A 23,718-nucleotide genomic window follows, 5' to 3' on the forward strand; every position below is an offset into this window, starting at 1 on the left:
AAAAAGTGGTTTTAAGTTCATGGTAGGTAGGATGGGAGAGAAAAATGTCATTTATAAAGGCGGAACAATAAAATAAGCATAAAACTCTGGATGCAAAGGAATGGTTTAGAGACTACCTACACACGTTAATCCAGTATTGAATTGGTTTAACTATGGCCCTATTTGCTCCTAACCATTAAAGCAGTAGGTATAACATCACTTTAACAGTCATGGCACCCCAAAAAATCCTGGGAACTGTTTGTTAAGGTGCTCAGAGTTGTCAGGAATTCCCCTATTCCCATCACTGAACTATAATTCTCAGAGTCATTTAACAATCAATCCCTCTTCTCAGGGAACTCTGGGAATTGTAGCACTTTGTGATGGGAATAGGGGTCTTCTAACATGTCTCAAAACCCTTTACAAACCACAGTTCCTGTGATATTTGGGGGGAAGCCATGACTGTTAATAGTGGTGAAACACTCCTTTAAATGTAAGGTGCAGATGCAGAGTGTTTCGGATTCTCAACGCTGGAACCCTGGGAATGTCAAGTTCCCGTAAAGTCTTTTAAAGAAATCTTAGCGCCTATTCAAGGCTATAATTACTAGGGTCAAAGAAAACCACAGGCAGCGAGATGGGTTTCAAAGCAGTTTAAGATTGTAGGCTATAGACACATCCTCAAGATAAAACACATCAGCCCCAAAATAACAATTTTCTCCTGGTGCTTCCTGGAATGATGTGAATAAACCTTGCACCAGAATGGATTTCTTTTTCCCTGCATATTCCATTCTGGTGGTATGTTTATCCATATCATACCAAAAAGCATCCCCATGGATGATGGAAAGATAGATAGATAGATAGATATATAAATCCTGTCTCCCAAACACACACACCCTCTCCAAGCAAAGGCACTGACAACCTCTCCCTTCCTTCCCATTTGCCTTTGCCTGCTGCTTCCCAAACTAGACCAGTTCAAGGGATGCAGTTCAGTGGCTTTCCATGCAGAAGGGTGCAAGCTTCAACCCCAGGTAGGACTGTGAATGTCCCCTGCCTGAAACCTTGGACCGCTGCTGCCAGTCAGGGCAGACAATACTGAGGTAGATGGATAAGCTTCCTATGTTCCTTGTGTTCCTCTGTATCCCCCATCTGCTGAGATCCTGTTTGTTGCAATTTGGACTTCAAATTGGATTTCTCAGGCAAAAGAGCCATCCATGAACCGATCAAATGATGTGACTCACAGCTCAATACACGAAACTCCTTTTTTTTTTTACAAAATACTGCATGAGTATGTACGTATGTATGTGGGATGGGGACAGGAAGGCCTCTTGTCTGCAGCGTCTTATCTGTATCTCGCAAATGCAAGTCATCCCACAATGTGACAGTTACTGACCACATTCAGACAAACACATGAGTTTTCTAGCCACAAACACACACAACCCGTCCCATCCTCCCTTTGCATGTGTGTCTTCCATTCACCATAATTTCCCAGCTTATTATTGGAATAAACCAATATACTAAATCAACTTAAAAACCATGGTCTTACTATTCTGGCTTGTTTGGAAGTACAGTGGTACCTCGGGTTACATGCGCTTCAGGTTACAGACTCTGCTAACCCAGAAATAGTGCTTCAGGTTAAGAACTTTGCTTCAGGATGAGAACAGAAATTGTGCTCCGGCTGCGCAGCGGCAGCAGGAGGACCCATTAGCTAAAGTGGTGCTTCAGGTTAAGAACAGTTTCAGGTTAAGAACGGACCTCCGGAAGGAATTAAGTACTTAACCCAAGGTACCACTGTAGAGTAACCATAGTTTCCCAGCTCATATGAAACAGGAAACCATAGTTAATGGGAGACATCCCTGTTTAGTGGCTGGCTTGCGCAAAGGGGCTGTGTGATCAGCAAAAAAAGCTCCCTGTGAATTCTCCCACCAGTGATGAAGATGTAAATGGCTCAGCTTTCCTAATCTGCAAAAAAGAGAGGGTGGAAGGTGGCCCACCTCACAGGGTTACTCTGAAAGTGAATTATTATCACTCCATCTCCAAACCTCTAGGATAGGACCATCTGTAAGTCTAAATGAGTCATAACATTCCTGTGTCACTCCCTTGAGACAAACGCAGGGAACATCCTGTTCTCTGAAGGGAATGTTTGATTGATGTTGGATAGAATCTAAGTGGTTAACAGCTGTAATGATAAAGATAATTGGGGGAAAAAAGAAGAAAGAAAGGTGTAAAATTAAGTGAAAATTAAGGGTGAGGATTTGCTGAATGAATAATTTGAATTGGAATACAAAAAGGGGAGGTATGAGGAGGTCCGAGAAATAAGTCAAAAGAAAATAAGTGACTGAAATTATATGTTTTTAATTTTTGTATTTTTGTTTTTGGTCTTTTTTGTATAAACTTGGAAAAGTTAATAAATATATATATATATTTTTTTAAAAAGGAACATCCTGTTCTCTGCAGAGGTCAAGCAGGCAGGGCTTGATGCTGCTTAAAAAAAATTAACTGCCCCCTTCCCCAACTGAATGGCAAAGGCTGGTGCATTCTCTCCCCCACCCAAAGTCTCACTTGTCTGTGTGTGCTGAACTTTAAACTTGCTCTGAATAATGCAAAAAAAAAAGGAAAAGGGGGTTAGAGGTGTCACGATCCAACCAGTTTGAATTCCCCTTGATTTCAATGGGAAAGCTATAAAAGACACACACTGCTTCTTCAGTACGACTTCAAAGTGCTTAACTAGGGCTGAAGCATAAACCCACGTCATATTCTGGGTGTGTTTCAACCCACTCCCAATTTTCATGCCAATCAAACTAGCAAGTTGAACAACAACAACCTGGTAGCGGGAAGGCAGAGGAGCAAAAGCAAGGGACTAAGAATGGTACCCAAATTACTGGGTGGGGAGGAGGAGAACCAGAGGGGAAAGACCCCCTCAGCTGATGTTCTTGGAAGGTTACAGGAAGGCTAAGATTTGGCTTTAAAAAATGGAGGGACCACAGGGGGTCAAGAGGATGGGGTTTGTAGATTTCACTAAGCACCCCCTTTCCCCCATAAATGATGCACTGGCCTAGAGGATGGCAGGCATGTTGTGAACTGTATATTGCATGCACTGCACTAGGAATACACTGAATTAAAAACAGGGCACTGCAGTTCTGCAGGAGACAAGTTGCCTTAGCTCTCTCTAGTTCCTCCTGGGAAAGACCCACTGAGCTCAAGCTCAGGACTGGCGCACAAATGCAGAAGAGTGAAGTGAGGATAAGGCGACAGAAAGGGAGGGACAGACAAATCTAATGATTTTGGCTTCTCTCAGTTTCTCATTTCTCCATTCTTAGATTCAGATCTCCACATTTCTAGATCAGTTTGCAGTGTTTTTTTTTTTATTTAAAAAAAAGGCGTCATGACAATTCATCTGCATTTTAATGAAAACTTCTACTACTTTCGGAATGCTACTTTGCCTAATATACACATTTTTGCAAGGTGATTTTCTGTAATGTAATCATGCTTTTGCATGCTATCTTCATTCATATACACACTCCCAAGAATGTGAAATTTTGTTTACATTACTTGGATGGAGAACTGTGCTGCAAAAGTCAGAGAAGTGTGAACTTTGAAGTGTGGCTGCATTTTGGTTTGCGTATTTTTTCAGAGAGTGCAAATTAGGTAGGTTGAACTTTAAATGCAAACTGAACCGAATGTCTCTCCCATCCCTACACAATGGGCCGCTACAAGTGGAAGAAAGCATTTTTCAATACTACACACACACAGGCACGCAAATTAAAAAAACCAAGCACAGTGGGGAAAAGCCTGGGAAATAACCTTCCTCCCTGATATCCTAGTTTTCTCTTTGCAAGGAGTTTATTATGCACAGAAAACCACTGAGACGCTAAACGCTTTCTGCCTTCCAGAGTACACAACATATGGCTAGATGGACAAATATGTCACTCTTCCCCCAGCACAAGCAACAAGCTACTATTCCTGACTCAGTTATGCCCAAAATGGGGATCATTGTTTATTTCACTCCAAACAAACCACAATGTTAAGCCAAGGTTTACTCTTGGCTTGCCAACAGCGGTTTGAGCTAAACAAACCACACACTTCAATTCGGACTTAACGCTAAGTTGGGGATTGGGGGTTTGATGGAGGTGTGAACTCCAGCCTTGTGGAAAACGGTTTGCTATGGTTTCCTATGGCGTGTGAACTGTGCCACTGCCTTGCCTTGAGGAATGGCCACAGCTCAGTGGCAGCACACACGTTTTGCATGCAAACTGTAATCTGGCATCCTCAGCCTGGGCTGGGAAATACTGTCTGAAACCCTGGAGAGCCACTAACTGGAGAGCTGGTTAGCCAAGGCACTTCTATTTTGTTATATCGTCGTATACCTCCAGCTGTGAAACCCAGGAAGTCCCCATCTAATGGGGTAAACCTACAGCAGCACCACAAGTAACAAGTTCAGCCACTGAATCATGAAGCTCGCCACCTCTGAATGCTTTCTGATCCAGCTGTGTCTGCACCACTGCTCACATTTTGGGTTGAGCTGAAACGTTTGGGTTACGTGCTCCTAAAACTGCACATAGTCGCCGGGACAATCCATGCTTGTGTCCTTCCTTTGATTTTTGCAGGAACCTCCATTCAGCCAAGCAAATGCCTCAAATCTTCGCCAGCTGTTGTGTTGCAGAAGCCTAATTAAGAGCAAATGCTCACATGGATCCACCATGCTTGCAAGGCTGTTAGAAATGCATTTTTGTTTTCTGCTGGGGGGGGGGAGACTGGGGTGAAGCTCCAAGCAGATAATTAAAACTCAACTTTATAAGATTACATTACAACATAAGCCTGATATAGCCTATTAAAATCCATTGAGATATATTACACCACAAAGCGCACACATAATCCTCCATCCAGCTTCCAAGCAGCAACAAATTTACCTGGCGAAATGACATCCTAGTGCAACATGGAAGGCACAAAGGCCAAATGACTATGGTGGGACCTTAGTGGAAGAACCAGGGCACCCTATTGCTTTCTCCTAAACTGCAGTCAACAGCAAAAAGAAATGTCTGTGCACAAAAAGACAAAGACTTCCACTCTATAGAATGGATGGCACAAACATACAGTGGTTTATGAACCAGCAAGGCGATACAGGGGTTAGAGTTTTGAACTGGGAGATCCAGGTTCAAATCCCCACTCAACCATGAAGTTCAGATTTGGTCTCTCCTTTCCCCTTTTTCTCTTTTATTGAAGAACAACAGGATATTTTAATGCCATCATCATCACAGAGGTGTCTGTGGAGGGGATATATTCACTGAAAATGTTATCTTGTTTTTCTTTTAGTTTTTTTTAAAAAGGAACCTGTTTGTTAAGTCTGGCACCAGACTTCTATATATATCCCTGCCACTCTGTAGGTTTTCTTAATAATAATTACTATTGTTTATATGCCGCCACCTGACTGGGTTGCCCAGAGAGCCATGTTTTTGACATATTTTTTTATATATATATATATATATATATATATATATATATATATATATATATAAGGTAAAGGTACCCCTGCCCGAACGGGCCAGTCTTGACAGACTCTGGGGTTTGTGCGCCCATCTCACTCAAGAGGCCGGGGGCCAGCGCTGTCCGGAGACACTTCCGGGTCACGTGGCCAGCGTGACAAAGCTGCATCTGGCGAGCCAGCACAGCACACGGAACGCCGTTTACCTTCCCGCTGGTAAGCGGTACCTATTTATCTACTTGCACCCGGGGGTGCTTTCGAACTGCTAGGTTGGCAGGCGCTGGGACCGAGCAGCGGGAGCGCACCCCGCCACGGGGATTCGAACTGCCGACCTTTCGATCGGCAAGCCCTAGGCGCTGAGGCTTTAACCCACAGCGCCACCCGCGTCCCATATATATATATATATATATATATATATATATATATATATATGCAGGTTTTGGTGTCTTCGGGTGTCTTCCCGTGTAAGAGTCGGGGTGTCTGTGCGACGTTTCGACGAGGTCTCACTCGTCATCTTCAGGCTGGTGCTTTCGGCTTCTTGTTACTGGAACAGAGCAGAGTCTGGTGTTTGAGTTCCTATAAATACTGTTGAGGGGTGTGGTGTATAGCCTCCAACGTTCTGGGCAGAGAGGAAGTTCCTAGATTAGTGTGCCTTTTCTTCTTTTGTTCCTTAATTACTTGAGGGATATCTTGAGTGATTTCATGAGTGATATTCTGAATACCACTGGGTGGGTCATTAAGTGTAGATTAGTTGCTAAAGCTTTCGTGTCTTGACCTCTTGAGCTTGTGAAGAGTTTTTCTGAGAAGATGGCTGTGCTGCATTTAGTTGTGCTCTGGCTTGGCTTCGTGTATAGGGGCGAGCTGTGGTTTTGTGCCTTGTGCCAGCCAGATCTGTGTAGGGATTGCAGGGGGGTGCAGCATCCGGAGGTGCCACTATAGTTTGGCTACTGGATGGAGTCTGTAATATGTCTGTGGAGAGGGTCTGGGTTTGGGTCTGGTGTGGTTGATTGGTGACGGCGTTCTGTGTGCCTCTGGTTCTGGTGTCGGTTTTTGTGGGGAGGGCTAATTTCCAGATGTCTGGCAGGCGGGACGTGTCGTCACGCTTGTTCATGTTGTGAGGGTGTTTCTCTATCTCGATGGCTTCCATGATTATTCTCTTGTGGTGATGTTCCATGTTAAAGAGCAATTTGGAATCTGCAAAATTAATTTCGTGTCCTGTTTCTTTCATGTGTTGGAAAAGAGAGGAAGTTTTTTCTTCTTTTTTGACGGCATTCTTGTGTTCTGCGATACGTGCATTTATTCGTCTGTTTGTTTGTCCAATGTACGTGGCTGGGCAGACTTTGCAGGGTATTTCATAGACCCCTTGGTTTTCCAGCTGGATTTTGTCTTTTGGGTTTCTGAGGATATTGGCTATTTTTTGGTTGGTGCAGAAGGCTGTTTTGATATTGTGTTTATGGAGGATTTTGCTGATTTTGTCTGTAGTGCCCTTGATATAAGGAAGGAGGGCCATGCCATTGTTTTCTTCTGTGTCTTGGTTTTTGGGGGGTGTTTCTTTTTGGATTAGCTTTGTAACCCTGTTTTTCTGGTATCCATTGGCGATTAACACATTTGAGAGATTCTGTAACTCAGTTGTCAAGTGGTCTTTGTCAGCCAGGCGTTTGGTTCTGGAGATGAGAGTCTTGGCTACGGAGTTTATTTGTGCAGGGTGGTGGTGTGATTGTGCATGTAAGTAGCGGTTGGTGTGTGTTTTTTTCTGGTAGATAGTGTGTCCTAGGGAGCCATCAATACCTACATCCCGATGACCTACTTGTGAGCTTCGATGTTGTATCTCTCTTCACTCAAGTGCCCATTAATGAAGCCTTGACAGCCATTCAAAACAAATACAACCCCCCCAAATACATCCTGGACCTGACCAACCACTGCCTAACCAACACATACTTCATCCACAATGGACAAAGATACAAACAGATAGAAGGAGCACCTATGGGATCACCCCTCTCACCGGTCATCGCAAATTTGTACATGGAACACTTTGAAACCAATGCTTTAGACAAGTCAGAACACAAACCCAAACTTTGGCTCAGATATGTTGACGACACCTTTGTAATTTGGCCACACGGGAAAGAAAAACTAGATAGCTTCCTCACACATCTCAACAGCCTACACCCCAAAATACAATTCACTATGGAAATAGAAGACAACAACCAACTCCCCTTTCTTGACGTCCTAATCTACAAAAAACCTGATGGCTCCCTAGGACACACTATCTACCAGAAAAAAACACACACCAACCGCTACTTACATGCACAATCACACCACCACCCTGCACAAATAAACTCCGTAGCCAAGACTCTCATCTCCAGAACCAAACGCCCGGCTGACAAAGACCACTTGACAACTGAGTTACAGAATCTCTCAAATGTGTTTTTTTTTTTTATAATCATATTTATTAAAATTTAACAGAGTAGAAAAGATAAAAAAGATAAAGAAAAGAAAGAAAAAGAGAGACTAGCTTAGACCCTTCTTTTCATAACCTTCTTTCTGGGACTTCCTCCTTCCCCTCCCGACTGTATTCCCCTTTCCCTAAGTTGGTTCCACAAGTTCTCATCCCCAAATTTAAGCCTAATATATATTACTCATAAACCAATTTAAATTTACACAATCTTAACATCACTCCTCGTCTTATAATAAAACAAATTTTTCCCCCAAGATCAGCTCTCATTCCTTCCACGAGTTCCCCCTTTCTAAAAAAGGAAAAAACGAAAACATATTAGATCAAAGTTATAAAGAATATAAGATAGAATATATAGAAAAGTTCAAAAAATTGGTTACAAAGCCTTTGGATTCTAGGGTTCCCCCTCCCTTCCCCGGTTTTGATTCCCCATGTCCATTTGTCTGTATGTTGTCGGCCTGGAGATCTTAAGTCCACAGCCAAATTTTTCTCAGTCCATCTTGCCGGTTTCTTCAGATTTGGTTGTTTTAATAATATTTAACTTCATAAATCCAGTCTAATAGAGGCCTTTAATTTTCCTTAATCTTTTGTTGCTCCTCCCGTTGTTCTTTCCGTGTCGTATTTAGTCATTTACTCTTTTGCTTCTTGTTTTCTCCGGTTTCTGTCTTGTTCAGCTGTCAAAACATTCTTGTTTCAAAACTTAGTGTCTCTACAGAGGTTTGTTATTCAGGGACAAGGACTTACGTCCAGTTCCTTTCTTGCTTCAATAGAAGATTCTATTGTATTATGGTCACCTCTGTAGACAAAATAATATTTCAGTTCTGCAGCTTTCCCAAGAGATAAGACCTATGCACATCCCAGAGTAGTTTTCCACATACGACACTTGTAATGTCCCGAAACCCCTCTAGGGGGATTGCAATAACTTTGTATCCTCTAATCCAAAAGTCAATTTGTTGTTTCTTTTTCCCCGACAGTTTATATCCATATTTATATCAAATTGTAGCAAAATTAACCAGCAAAGAAAAACTTGTAGCAAAGTCCTCTTTATATTTTCCAGCTTTGACAGCTCCTTTGGCAGCTGTCAAATTCTCCATCTCTCTTCGCCAGGCTCTCCGAATCGCCCCGGTTCCCAGGGGGGGGGGTTGTCTTTTTCCTCTCACCCTCAACTCTTCTCCTCCAGCACAGTTCTTATAGTTCACATCGTGGAGTTAATAATTTTTGTCATCAATAAACTTCTGAATCGATCTTGGTTTCTCAGTCCTTGTTTTAGCATGTTTACAATCAGGGAGGGGACTGACTTCCTTTTTGGATCCCCTCCCGCTCGTGCCAAATCCGGAAAAAATTTTCTTTTTTCCTCCTTTTATGCCCGGTTACCCAATTACTCACGGGTTGTTGTTAATTGTCCGAATTTTCTTTGGAAGAAGCCAGCGCTCTCCGCCGGATGGCATGCGGCTGCGCCCGGCAGGGGAAGCGGAGGACTCAAAGCACCACGCCACTCCCCGGCGCCCGATCCGTAGCCTTTAAAAAGGCTCCTTCACAAGCCGGGAGGGCGATAACGGTGCCAGCCGAGTCACCATGTCCACGGGATCCGTTCCCGTGGTTTTTGAGGGTCCCCGCGTCGCCGGCGCGGTAGGACCCAACCCCTGCCGAGCCGACTCCCTCCGGAGCTCGGAGGGAGTCCGCCATTCGGCGATGGCGCTAACCCGGAAGTCTCGAATCTCTCAAATGTGTTAATCGCCAATGGATACCAGAAAAACAGGGTTACGAAGCTAATCCAAAAAGAAACACCCCCCAAAAACCAAGACACAGAAGAAAACAATGGCATGGCCCTCCTTCCTTATATCAAGGGCACTACAGACAAAATCAGCAAAATCCTCCATAAACACAATATCAAAACAGCCTTCTGCACCAACCAAAAAATAGCCAATATCCTCAGAAACCCAAAAGACAAAATCCAGCTGGAAAACCAAGGGGTCTATGAAATACCCTGCAAAGTCTGCCCAGCCACGTACATTGGACAAACAAACAGACGAATAAATGCACGTATCGCAGAACACAAGAATGCCGTCAAAAAAGAAGAAAAAACTTCCTCTCTTTTCCAACACATGAAAGAAACAGGACACGAAATTAATTTTGCAGATTCCAAATTGCTCTTTAACATGGAACATCACCACAAGAGAATAATCATGGAAGCCATCGAGATAGAGAAACACCCTCACAACATGAACAAGCGTGACGACACGTCCCGCCTGCCAGACATCTGGAAATTAGCCCTCCCCACAAAAACCGACACCAGAACCAGAGGCACACAGAACGCCATCACCAATCAACCACACCAGACCCAAACCCAGACCCTCTCCACAGACATATTACAGACTCCATCCAGTAGCCAAACTATAGTGGCACCTCCGGATGCTGCACCCCCCTGCAATCCCTACACAGATCTGGCTGGCACAAGGCACAAAACCACAGCTCGCCCCTATACACGAAGCCAAGCCAGAGCACAACTAAATGCAGCACAGCCATCTTCTCAGAAAAACTCTTCACAAGCTCAAGAGGTCAAGACACGAAAGCTTTAGCAACTAATCTACACTTAATGACCCACCCAGTGGTATTCAGAATATCACTCATGAAATCACCCAAGATATCCCTCAAGTAATTAAGGAACAAAAGAAGAAAAGGCACACTAATCTAGGAACTTCCTCTCTGCCCAGAACGTTGGAGGCTATATACCACACCCCTCCACAGTATTTATAGGAACTCAAACACCAGATTCTGCTCTGTTCCAGTAACAAGAAGCCGAAAGCACCAGCCTGAAGATGACGAGTGAGACCTCGTCGAAACGTCGCACAGACACCCCGACTCTTACACGGGAAGACACCCGAAGACACCAAAACCTGCATTCCTGTACCCGTGAAAATCTACGAAAGCAAATATATATATATATATATATATATATATATATATATATATATATATATATATATATATATCCCACCCAGGATTTTAACTGATACCTGCTGCTTTTTGTATTTTTACTGTTGCTACGATAACTGCTTTTGTTTCTGATGTTTCTAATCTGCTTTATATTTGTTTTATGTTTCTATTTAATTAAAAATTTATTTATTTTTAAAGTTCAGCAGCTGATATTGTGGCAGTCACTATCTCAGCCTTATTTTCCTCACAGGAGACAAAATCTTGTGGAGACAAAACGGAGTATCCCTTTATTTAATTTAGCACAGAGATTTCTTGGCTTGTGGAAATTCCTGACCAGGCTCAGATCACATGTAAGCTACCTGGTGTTGCCCTGCGATTAACAACTGGTGCACACAAGGTATGTTATGCCTTCCACATAGCTGGTCCAGCCCATCCGTTACTGCACACATGAATGAAGAAAGCGAAAGGTGGACATATTCAGGTGCCTATATCCAGTGATAAGGAACCTCTGGCCCAACTGGCCTCCCCACTTAGCTTGCAAGTTCCTATGCCTGATGACATTTATAATGGCAAGTTGGGGGAGCAGAGAAATATGCAGCTCCCCCAAGAACAGATTGGCAAGCACTGCTGATCATCAGCAACTGCAAAGGAATATGGGTTGCTTGATATCATTGTGACATCATGTGACTGACAGGTGCGTAACCCTACCCAATGGTCAAACGTGGCCTGTGGGAGTGGCCTACCAGTTGGACCCCATTCCACTCCCTGCATTCTTCTGAATCAGATTATCTGGCCTGTCTAGCTCAGCATTCACTTTTCTGACAGGCAGAAACTCTTTCACCTGATCCTCTTATAGCTAGAGATGCCAGCGGCTGAACCTGGGACATTCAGCATGGATGGCTTTGAGTTACTGGGGGACCAACAATGGGATAGGTCAGTTGGCTTAATGTCCCACAACCCCCACTAAATTCTCTGAACACCTGCATGCCAGCCCTATAAAATTCATCCGATGCAGCATTCTCACTTCCAAGTTAATAATAATAATTTTTATTCGATTGTGGTGTCAAGTTTGGTTTCCTAGAATAAACAAAAGTACGACTTCAACTCTGGCGACTTCCATATGCAACAGCAGTTAAGTGCTCTTTCACTCCACTGAATAGAATTTGCTGTTCTGAATGAAGCTGACTTCTGCCTGATCATGCGAATGAGGACTGAACACAAGAAGTGACCGGAAATAAACACAAAGGAGTCAATGATTGCACCAACAGAGCTCTGAAGAATTACAAGGAGGGTATAAGCGTAGCTCACTTTAATGAAAGTGTAGGTAAATCTAATTAAATAGTTGTGATTGAGAATCTCCCAGCATGCACACACATTATTATTATTATTATTATTATACTATGGTGCCATATGGCTTGAGTTCACATTTACTAGGGCAAAAAGTCTCACCACTCAATCTCCTGAAATTTCAAATACATCCACCTCTCCACAAAAACATCTGATATTCAGTTTCTAGGGGGAAAGACTGAGTTCCCCACTGTGAAGAAAAGGTTACTAAACTGGATGGTTCATTGGTCTGATCTTATGTTCTTACAAATTATGGCTTCTCCCCAGTACTGATGTCTTGGTCTGCATTCTGTTTTTCTCTAAAACATTTCTTTCGACTGAGGATTCCAAGGCAGCTTGTAGATGATTCTGAGTGGCTGAGTCCAGGCCCAAATGCCTTTTGTGAAATACACACTTTTAAGAAAATAAACTATTTGATTTACTACCGTATTTACTCGAGCCTAATGTGCACCTCAATTTTCAGAACCTCGAAACAAAAAGGAAGTATTTGCTGACAAATGTAAATGTGCCTTCGAATCTAATGTGCACCTTACTTTTTGCAACCTAATTTGACCAAAAAAATGTGAGCATTCGATTCGAGTAAATGCAGTATATTTTTAGCCCACTTTCCACCCCATTAATCAAGAAAGGATATAGGAACACAGGAAGCTGCCTTACACTGAGTCATTGGTCCACCTAGCTGAGTATTTTCTACAATGACTGGCAGTTGCTCTCCTGGATTTCAGACAGGAATGTTACCCAACCAACCCTACCAGGAGATGCCAAGGTATAAACTACGAAGGATCTAATGTCTGCTAAAATCACTGACTGAGTGGCCTTCAGCAAGCTAATCTGCCCCTACCCTAGCCTGCAGTACAGTCATCCCTCATGTTGTATCCAGGTTTTGCCACTCGCACCTGCGCAGATGCAGCACTTCGAGTTGTGGGCATTTCACGTTATGGATGGGCCTCCAGAATGGACCCCGTCCATAACATGAGGTACCACTGTATGTAAGGTAAAGGTAAAGGGACCCCTGACCATTAGGTCCAGTCGTGGCCAACTCTGGGGTTGCAGCGCTCATCTCGCTTTATTGGCTGAGGGAGCCAACATACAGCTTCCGGGTCATGTGGCCAGCATGACTAAGCCACTTCTGGCGAACCAGAGCAGCGCACAGAAACACCGTTTACCTTCCCGCCGGAGCGATACCTATTTATCTACTTGCACTTTGACGTGCTTTCGAACTACTAGGTTGGCAGGAGCAGGGACCGAGCAACAGGAGCTCACCCCGTCACGGGGATTCAAACTGCCAACCTTCTGATCGGAAAGTCCTAGGCTCTGTGGTTTAACCCACAACTCCACCCGCGTCCATCCACTGTATGTGGATGGTAGTAATAGCAGCCTACTTGTTGTAAGAACATGAAACCCTGCATTACATACCAATATGACCATTCTAAACACATCTGGCCACCTCCCCACAACCAAACGGTAGATTTTAAAGCAAAACCCTCACGCCAGTGAAGCACATTTATAGTGTAACTACTCTGTAGTTTCTGCTTTGCATTTGCCCCGAGACGTGTTCAGTTATATACAATCTTCGCTCTTATGCAACAAATACCAGAAATATTATATTACCCATATTACTGCAGACAGGAGTGAAAAGAAATAAAAGCGAAAAGGGGGAGAGTGTTGCAGAACGAGGGTGCTGTAGAGATGAAACGCATTAGAAAACAGGGAGCCCACAAAGTCTCCTAAGCCAGGCATGAAAAGTCATGCAAGAGCATGGTTCTGTGCCATTTGCACAGAGTGCATGTTGGAGACATAAGAGACATCACAAGAGAGCATTAGCTGTGATTACCTCTTTGCTGGCCACACAGACCTGCAAAAAATGCATCTCAAAGAGTTTTTAAAAAAGGAGGGACTGTAATGACTCTTGAAGGATTTAGGGCCCAGGCAGAAGACAAACTCCAGGTGGGGGATGGACCACATCATGTAAATTCATGGAGGATTATGCAGATAAAGGTATCCTCACCCAATATCAGGAATGCTTCTATTTAGGGGGGCGGCCAGCCAGCCATGCCTTCCTCTGGTTTCCAAAGGGGGCTCAAGCTTTCAACTCACTGTTCACCCACCTCCATCCAGATAGTCTTTTTCAACGGAGGGCTGGTCTGCACTTCTGCTTGTCCCGTGCCTGGAAAGCACAGGTCCAAGTGGTTTCCCTCTTGCTCTGCTCCTTTTCTAGGGAAAATCAGCTCTTTAGTGCTAAATTGCAGTAAATGGCAATCCAGGAAAAAAAACCCCAATTGCTGCTTGCTCAGCCTGAGCACTTTTCCTTGGTGGAAAGCAGGGGGACGAGGAAGTGCGGGTTAAGTCCCGAAACACAACATCCTTTGCCTTCTGGAGGCCACTTTGAATTCTTTGTCCTCGTTTGGCTGGGGTTTTTTTGGGGGGGGGGCGGAGTGGCTTTTGCTCTTTGAATGCTTTTTTAAAAAGCATGTTTCATACTTTTGCATACATCTCTGCCTGAGATCCCGGAAAGCTCCAGCTCCAGGTAGAAAAGCAATACTGGCCATGTATAAAAAATGACAGGATTGGCTCTGGTGAGGCAAGATTTGGGGTCTTGCTAGAGACCTCCAGGCTCAGAATCTGAGGTAGAAAAATATCTCTGTAAAGCGAAAATAATAATAATGCTGTTCTGGCTTTCAATGGCTTTACACATAGAGAAAAATAAATGTTGCTAGCAATAGCACAGCCCAACTATTCTTGGATGAATTGCAGAACTAGAGCTGTTTTGGGGAAACTGGGGAAGGTTCTTCAGTTCTCAGTGATGGGACCTATTTTACCCTTGCATTTTATTAATGGGAAACAGTAGCCTGCTGAAATCTGCTGGTGACACCAAGTTTGTAGGCGGTCTTGTCACAGAAAGAGATCAGGAAGCTTCCTACACAACAAGTTAGGTGACCTCATGAATGGAGCAAGAACAGAACGAAAAGCAAAATATAAGGTCATGCACTTTTGAGGACTAATGTTACATGGACTCAACAAGAAACTGCAGAGGAGGATGGAATTGTGGAAGGCAACAAAGATGGTGAGCGTCCCAGAGACCAGGGCCACATTTCCACCATCCATTTAAAGCATTATTATACTACCTTAAAAGTCATGGCATCCCCCAGAGAATCCTGGGAACTGTAGTTTCAGGATGCTGCAAGTTGTTAAAGGTAAAGGGACCCCTGACCATTAGGTCCAGTCGTGGCCAACTCTGGGGTTGCGGTGCTCATCTCGTTTTATTGGCCAAGGGAGCCGGCATACTAAGCCGCTGCGAACCAGAGCAGCACATGGAAACGCTGTTTACCTTCCCGCCAGAGCAGTACCTATTTATCTACTTGCACTTTGACGTGCTTTCGAACTGCTAGGTTGGCAGGAGCAGGGACCGAGCAATGGGAGCTCACCCCGTCGCGGGGATTCCAACTGTGGACCTTCTGATTGGCAAATCCTAGGCTCTGTGGTTTAACCCACAGCGCCACCCGCGTTATTAGGAGACCCCTATTTCCCTCATGGAGCTACAATTCTCAGAGCGGTTTAACAATCAATCCTTCTTCCCAGTGAACTTTGGAATTGTAGCTCTGTGAGGGAAACTGGGGTTTCGCGACGCGTCTGAACACCCTTAGCAAACTACAGTTCCCAGGATTCATGAAGGGGAAGCCATGACAGTTAAAGTGGTATAATACATCTCTAAATGTCAGGTATGCTTGTGGCCCTAAGTCCTACTAGGAAAGGTTGAAGGAGCTGAGTGTGTTAACCTGGAATAGAGATTATCAAGAGATGATATGATTGACATTTTCAAATCTCTGAAGGCCTGTCACATAGACAAAGGAATACGTTTGTTTTCTGTTGCTCCAGAGGGAGAATTGATCCAGCAGGTTCAAATGTCCAAAAAAATGAATTTAGGAAGAACCTCAGGAAGAACTTCCTGAAAGTACGACCTGTTTGACAGTGGAACAGACTGGCTCAGGAAGCGATGGGCTTTCCCTCATTAGAGGCTTTTAAGCAGAGGCAAGGGTGTTGAAGTAGCAATTTCCTGCATCAGAATGGGGTTGGTCTAGATGACCTGTGAGGTCCCTTCCAACTCTATGGTTTCGTAAGGTCTACCATATAACACTTCCATTCGGGCCCAATTCACAAAAGCCTTCCCACCCTCCATGTTCTGTCTACATACAGTGAGGTGTAGAAATGAATTTGGGCTCATAACCAACGTCCCCCACCACAGAACATATCCATTAGAGCCACATGCGAGGTCATAGGCATCACTCATGAGATCCAGCAACCCCTTTAATAAACACCATGAACTGATCCAGCTGCCACAAGACGGAATAATGAAATCAACCTGCAGCCCCATCCCTAAAATTCAATCATAGTCTCCAACAAAAAAATATCATTACCAGACCTCATGATTAAAGCAAGCGAGTCCAACAAGGTGATGAAACGAATCTCAAACAAACCATAGTCATTTTGTTTCTTCAATTCACAAATTTTTAGATCCATTTGCTGACAAGATTCTTCAGGGCCAAATCAATGATTGCTATTCAATGTCAGTGTTACGCAGCACAGACCCAATTAAATTAATAAAGGTAAAGGTTAATAAAGGTAAAGGACTGACAGTTAAGTCCAGTTGCAAACGACTCTGGGGTTGCGGTGCTCATCTCGCTTTACTGGCCAAGGGAGCCGATGTTTGTCCACTGACAGTTTTTCCAGGTCATGTGGCCAGCATGACTAAGTGGCCAGCATGACTAAGCCACTTCTGGCAAAACCAGAGCAGCGCATGGAAACACCGTTTACCTTCTTGCTGGAGTGGTACCTATTTATCTACTTGCACTTTGATGTGCTTTCAAACTGCTAGGTTGGCAGGAGCTGGGAATGAGCAAAGGGAGCTCACCCTGTCGTGGGATTCAAACCACCGACCTTCCTATTGGCAAGCCCTAGGCTCAGTGGTTTAGACCACAGTGCCACCCGCGTCCCCGCTAATGAAATTAATAGACATGACTAATTTAGGTTCATTAATCTCTGCGGACCTACGCTGAGTAGGCCTTAGCTGAATGCAACCCAATGTTTTCGACATTCAAAAATATTCCAGAATAAGATTATGCAAGTAATGCAATGTGTCTACAGCCTGTGGACATACCCCATTAATCAAGATGGAAGCTCTAGGTATGTAATTTAATAACTCTCTAAACTCTCAATTATTCTGTTGGCAAAGACAGCCCCATACAATTGTTCCAGTAAGACTGACTTCCAAGTGAGTGTGCTTAAGATCCCAGCTGTGAGGCACCAACCAGATCTTTTCTCTTGCACATTGGGCTGATCTGCCCTTCCACCTTCCCATCACTGCAGGCAGCCAAGCCCTGGAAAAATCCCAAGCATGCCTGGGAGCTAGAGAGAGTGGAGTCACAGAACCACCACCAACACTTCCCCATTCCTGGCTGAGAAGTTTTGCAACTGGTTGAACCAGTCACAACAGCCCCCAGCCTAAGAATAGGGTGCTGCAAGCCTGCAGCTCATGGAATTTTGCTTTCCTGGCCACAAGGCCACAACTCAGTGGTAAAAAGCATGCTTTGCATACAGAAGGTCCTAGATTTGGTCCTTTGCTTCCACGGTCAAAAGGATTGATGATGTGGAAGACCTCTTTTTGCCTTGGAACTGGAGAGCCACTGCCAGTCAGATAATACTGGCCAATATGGACAAATAATCTGACCTGGTATAAGGCAGCTGCTTATGGTTCTAAGTGTTGCTAGAAGAAGCCAGGCCACGCAGCCTCTGGATCCGAGATACAGCTGGGTTTAACTGGTAAAAGGGGCATCTGCACAGGACCTTTCAGTGCTGTGCGGTGCAACAAAGCCATGCATTGGAGCCTGAGACTTTCATTTGACGAACCATGGTTAAGATTGAAAACCGTTTTTTGGAATTAAGAGGACACAAAAAACCCTGCTTAATCGAAAACATAATTTGCAGCTGGTTTGTTTCCACAAACCATAGTTAAATTAAACCACAAGGTTCTTGATAATTTTATCAGGTGTTCCTCAATGACAACATCAGAAACAGCCAACAAGCTTGAAAGTGAGCCCTAAAACTCTTCTGCGATATGCAAGGGTTCATTGGCAGAAACACCAATGCAGAATGTGCCACTGAAGATGCTAAGTTCTTCTTTCTTGAAGGAAAGAAAATGCTGCCACCCCCAACACCATCTGTCCACAGATCCTTAAGGAACTAATTCCAGAGGTCTAGCCAGGTGAGTCTGTTACAGCAAACATTAAGAGAGACTTGTGGCACTTTAAATACAACAAATGTGTTAAGTCTTCAAGGTGCCACAAGACTTTTTACGTGCATTTCCTTAGGCAAATCCATCTCCCAACACAACTCAACCATGTGTGTTTGTGTACATCAAAGAGACTTCTATCTACACCTATCACAATTGTGACCACTTCGCTGGGGAAGAGGGATGGAGAAATGAAGTGATGAAAATCTGATCCTTAAACGGCCTAGGAACTACACACTTTAAAAGCTCGTCCGAGTTTCTTCAATCTGATTTAAAAGCTCCTTTAGCAGAACATCTAAAAATTCTTACCAAAAGCAGAGGGATGAAATTTGAACACGTTCCTTATTATAATCACAAAGACCTTTGTGAACATCCAGGTAATAATAATAATAATAATTTTTATACCCCACCCATCTGGCTGGGTTTCCCCAGCCACTCTGGGCGGCTTCCAACAGAATATTAAAATACAATAGTCTATTAAACATTAAAAGCTTCCCTAAACAGGGCTGCCTTCAGATGTCTTCTAGAAGTCTGGTAGTTTTCTCTTTGACATCTGGTGGGAGGGCGTTCCACAGGGTGGGTGCCACTACCGAGAAGGCCCTCTGCCTGGTTCCCTGTAACTTGGCTTCTTGCAGCGAGGGAACTGCCAGAAGGCCCTCGGCGCTGGACCTCAGTGTCCGGGCAGAACGATGGGGGTGGAGATGCTCCTTCAGGTTCAAAAACAGGATACTGGTGAATACTGATGAACAACATACAAAAGAAGGGATATTGCCCTTGTGTCCCAGTTGTGGGCTTTCTGGAGGCACCTGGTTGGCCATTCTGGGGTGTGGGCTTCTGGACAGGACATTGGCCCAGTCCAGCAGGGCTATTCTTATATTTACTAACAGAGCACTAAAGACCCGCTTCTGGATGGGTGCCTGGATTGCTCTCATCCCTGCAAGCCACTGTCAGCCTCCTGCTGCCCACCACTTGAAAAGTGATGCCAGCATGACTTCACTGGCATGAACTCCCCGTTCCACTCAAGCATGCAAGCAGAAGTGCCTCCAAAAAACCCTAAAATGGGGCTTATCAGGGTGGGCTGAGCCAGCCCCATTCCCATCATATGATTGCATTGTGCAACAGCTTCAGTCTCGCACAATAATCTGCCTGCCCACCACTGTCTTCCACCCCAGCCACTGTGCATGGAAGATGTACAGATGCAGCGATGACTCCATCAAGCCGTGCTGGCCTGAAGTGGTCTGGAAAGGAGTTAGGATTGTTTCCTAATAACTCAATGGGACACTTCCAAAAAGAGATGTTTGGAATCAGGCTATAAAAGAAACAGCACTAATAATTTTGTCGTTTATTTGTGTGTTTGCAATATTTCCTGCTAGATCGATCTTTTAGTCTGATCAAGCAGGACTCTTCATTGAGTTCTTCCATGGTGAAGATGCCTATAATCCACATTGCACAGTAGCTAGTTGTACGGGTGCCATGCCAATGTTGTTTTCCATTATCCTCTATTCCATGCCGATTTTATTTTGTGGAGTTAAACCATGATGATTATTTTCTTAGTATTTGGAACGCACAATACCTGGAACCTTTGTTACTTCAGCCAGCAAGACTGGACTTGTCCACTCTTATTCATGCAGATTGCTAAATACGTGAAGTCAGCTCAGGATGAGTTTGCAAGCTGCCTGCCCCTGATGTGAAGATTAATGAAATAGATAGATTTCCACGTTGCATGACTGTTCACCGCTTAGGTCACGGCAGAGCAAGATGCCCAGCCAATTAGAAGAGGCCCCATCCAAAAAAAAACCCCAATGAAGTTCAAATATCCCTTGTTACCCAATGCATGAACTACATGCTTGAAGTTCCCAGTTCAAATCTCATTAATGCAACTACTTAGGCAAATCCAATCCCTCGCTTAAGAATCTTCAGTCCCTCGAGTGGGCAGATGAAAAGTCACTGGGAAATGGATCATAGTGCAATAGAGGATCATTTGCTTTGAATGCAGAAGGTTTCAGGTTCAACCTCTCCAAGGATGGCTGGAAAAGATGCCCTGGAGAACTCTTGCAGTCCATTTTCCTTTAACCTCAGTAGTGTTTACCAATCTCTCTCTCTCTCTCTCTCTCTCTCTCTCTCTCTCTCTCTCTCTCTCTCTCTCTCTCTGTGTGTGTGTGTGTGTGTACTATATATTTTGGAACTTTGTCCATTGTCTTTGGGTACCTCTTAAGATATTGTAACCAAGTTATGCATGCTGGTACCTGCTTCAAGGAGCAGGTTTTCCTATGTTTGGAAACAACGGGATGCTGTCTAAACCAGAGGTTGACAAGGTTTACCTCGCTTGGGCCGGTTCACTCCAGCGGAGATCCCTCCGTGGGCTGGATCACGCATGTGCCCACGATTTCCGGTGCCACATAAGCAAGTCCCCGCGCAGTGCACGGGGACTCACCGAGTGGGCGGCTCGGTTCGGGGGCGGCTCGGGGGCCTGTTAAACGACCCCCATGGTCCGCTTGTGGCCCATAGGCCTTAGGTTGCTGACCCCTGGTCTAAACCAAGATGGTGGACTGAATCTTTCAAAACTGCACTGATTTTTAACCACTGATTTCAAAACTGCACTGATTTCTTCGGCTTCATAGAATTCCTAAGTAACACCAGGTATGAGGCTACGTGAAACGTGGGATAACCTTTTCTTTCAAAACTGATAGAAGCTAGAGGGATGAGAGGTGGGAGTGCAGAGACTTGTGGTATGGAGAAATAATAAACGTTTTCACTCTTTCCTTGCACTTTTTTTTTGTTTGCACCATTATTCAGCCCTGAAGTCAAGATCCTTATGTGGCACTGACACAAGCAGACTAAAGACTGACAAATGTCATATAGCAGAAGCTTTCATGGTCTACCATCAGATGAAGTCTGAGCAACACAGAGTATGGGGCCTTAAGTGAAACTTGGGATAACACTCCATACATCTGATGAAGTGGTCAGTCGTCCCTGAAAACTACTGACCAAGTTCAGGCATGTTCATGGGACTCAGAATTGAAGCAAAGGTATCTCGTAAGTGGTGGTCCTTGGACGCATTAAGCCGAAGGAGGAAAAAAGCTGGTAACTCTACTTTCCCCTGCAAATGGCCTGAGGCTTTTTCCTGGAATACCAGGGAGCAGAAGGGATTGCTACCTTTTTAAAAACCAGTCCTGCTCCTATGAGTTTAGCAGCAGCAGCAGCCTGATATGCAAAAACTAAGCTGCTGAAACCATGCTCCTAATCTAAAGAGTGAATCCTCTTGAACACAGTGGGTCGAAGCATAAGGTTTTTTTCCCATGCCACAAACAGCTTTCCTTGTTTAATTTCCACATGTCAGGCTGCTGTTAAAAGTAGAGGAACGGGACCAATAGGGGGAAAAATGGCAAGGGGTTGGGAGTGCTCACGCCTACTGTTGGCTCTGCCTATTGTAGCCCCATGTTCCCCCTACCATAATTTGCCTACCTTCCACTCCACCAGGATCAATGGGGACCAGCCGCCACTGACATCTACATTTGCTGAACTTTCCTATTTAAAAGGCGCAAGAGCCTTGTCCTCTTTAGCAGCAAGACGCCCTATCCCTTGTGGGCATTTTGTTGAACAATAAAGGCCTGTCTTTTTAGAAGGGCATTTGGCCTACGGCATCTGTTTTCATAGCCAGCCGATAATGTTTTATGTTGTTGGGATGAGGTGTTAATATAGTTATTTTATTTTCTGCTGCTGCCGTTATCCTTTTATCAGTTGTGTTTTATCTCACGGTTTCACATTGCTTAGCCTTTGTAACTAGGCTTCCCTCCCCCAAAGAATCCTTGGAAGAATAGGTTGCCAACGGTGCTGAGAGTTGTGGGGAGACCCCCATATTCACCTCAGAGCGACAATTCCCAGAGTTCCCTGGGACATTGGATTGACTGTTAAACCACTCTGAGAATTGTAGTTCTGTGAAGGGACTAACAACTGTCAGCACCCTTAACAAACTACAGATCCCAGAACTATTTTGAAGCATCCATAACTGTTTAAAATGATATGATACTGCTTTAAATGTGCAGTGCATATGGGGCTTAAGTTAGTCAACTCAAGTTTTGTTTTTTTCCAATAGGAATGATGTTCAACTAATTTACCAGCCTTGAATTGTTTTTCTAGGCAAAGCAGGGTATAAATCCTGTAGAAATATTGGGATCAATGAGACTTAGTCCCAGGGAAGTGAGTATAAAACTGCAGCCTTAATTAAATAATTAAAGAAAAGTAATGTATGCCTGCTATTATTACAGCAGAGTCGTATTTTCTTAGATTTCTTGCCAAAAACCAGGAAGTTTAAGCAATTCTTCAGAACTACATCTCAAAGCGTCCATGTCGCAAACCAAAAAATTCAATGACTGACATTTAATCGCAGATGGAAGAGAAAATGAATAATGGGGTAACTCATATAGCCTTTATGATTAGATAATTTCAAGATAACTACCATTTCAGAACTGCTGGGTGAATTAATTTAGTCATTGTTGCCCACACTACGGCATATATTTCCTCTTCTCTTCAAATTTGATTTTAAAATGTGGACTTCATTTTCCATAGTGACAAGGCACTATGGTCCTTTAGCGAACAAAAGAGGGAGCTGCAATAAAATGTTGCAGTGTGAAGGCCTGTTCACACTTCTAGTCAGCCTGAAATGCTCCACGATATTCCTCCTCCCCTTTGGATTTCTATTTTTTCCCCACCAGCAAGCCAGTCCTGGGATATTGGTTCATAGCTACCGAGCATGTTCAGCCACCACTGGGTTTTGGGGGTGATTTCTCCCCCTCCTCACAATGTCCCCCCAAGAGCTAAAAAAAAACACACACACTTCTACAACCATATGCCTTCCTCTTGTGCCCAGATGGTGACATTTCCCCTACATAAACTACATGCTTCCCTACATAAGCATCAGCACTCACACCTGGGCACTGGAAACAGGACGAATGGAACAGATAATTTCAAGACGACTACCAGTTCAGAACAAAATGAGTGGATTTTCCTTGCCTACATAATTGTGCAGCTTTGCCCTTATCCATGATAATGATCATGTCCAGTATCTATAAGAAGTATCTCTCTTGTGATCACTTCAAGTGCTTTAGAAAGGTTTTCCAAACATGTGACAGCTATCCCAACAAAAACGGTTGTTAAATTTCAGTTTCTGTTTTCCTTGATTCCTACAGTTAAGATTTTATTATTCTTATTCTTGAATGGGCCTGTTAACTTATGGACACA

General features: G+C 44.0%; 1 protein-coding gene across 2 annotated transcripts in view; it reads right to left on the reverse strand.

The window, feature by feature from the left end:
* Positions 1-23,718, reverse strand: part of LUZP1 (leucine zipper protein 1) — a 70,846-nt gene that overhangs the window by 40,359 nt on the left and 6,769 nt on the right. Inside the window, exon 1 of one of the 2 annotated variants that reach the window (XM_082231523.1) lies at positions 1,520-1,545. The exons of the other annotated variant lie outside the window; for it this stretch is intronic. The gene's annotated coding sequence lies outside the window, so the exon portion shown is untranslated. Of the gene's footprint in view, positions 1-1,519; positions 1,546-23,718 lie in introns of those variants that run through there. 2 annotated transcript variants of the gene reach the window in all.

The sequence above is a fragment of the Podarcis vaucheri genome, assembly GCF_965113315.1.
Source record: "Podarcis vaucheri genome assembly, chromosome: 7".
Classification (NCBI taxonomy): domain Eukaryota; kingdom Metazoa; phylum Chordata; class Lepidosauria; order Squamata; family Lacertidae; genus Podarcis; species Podarcis vaucheri.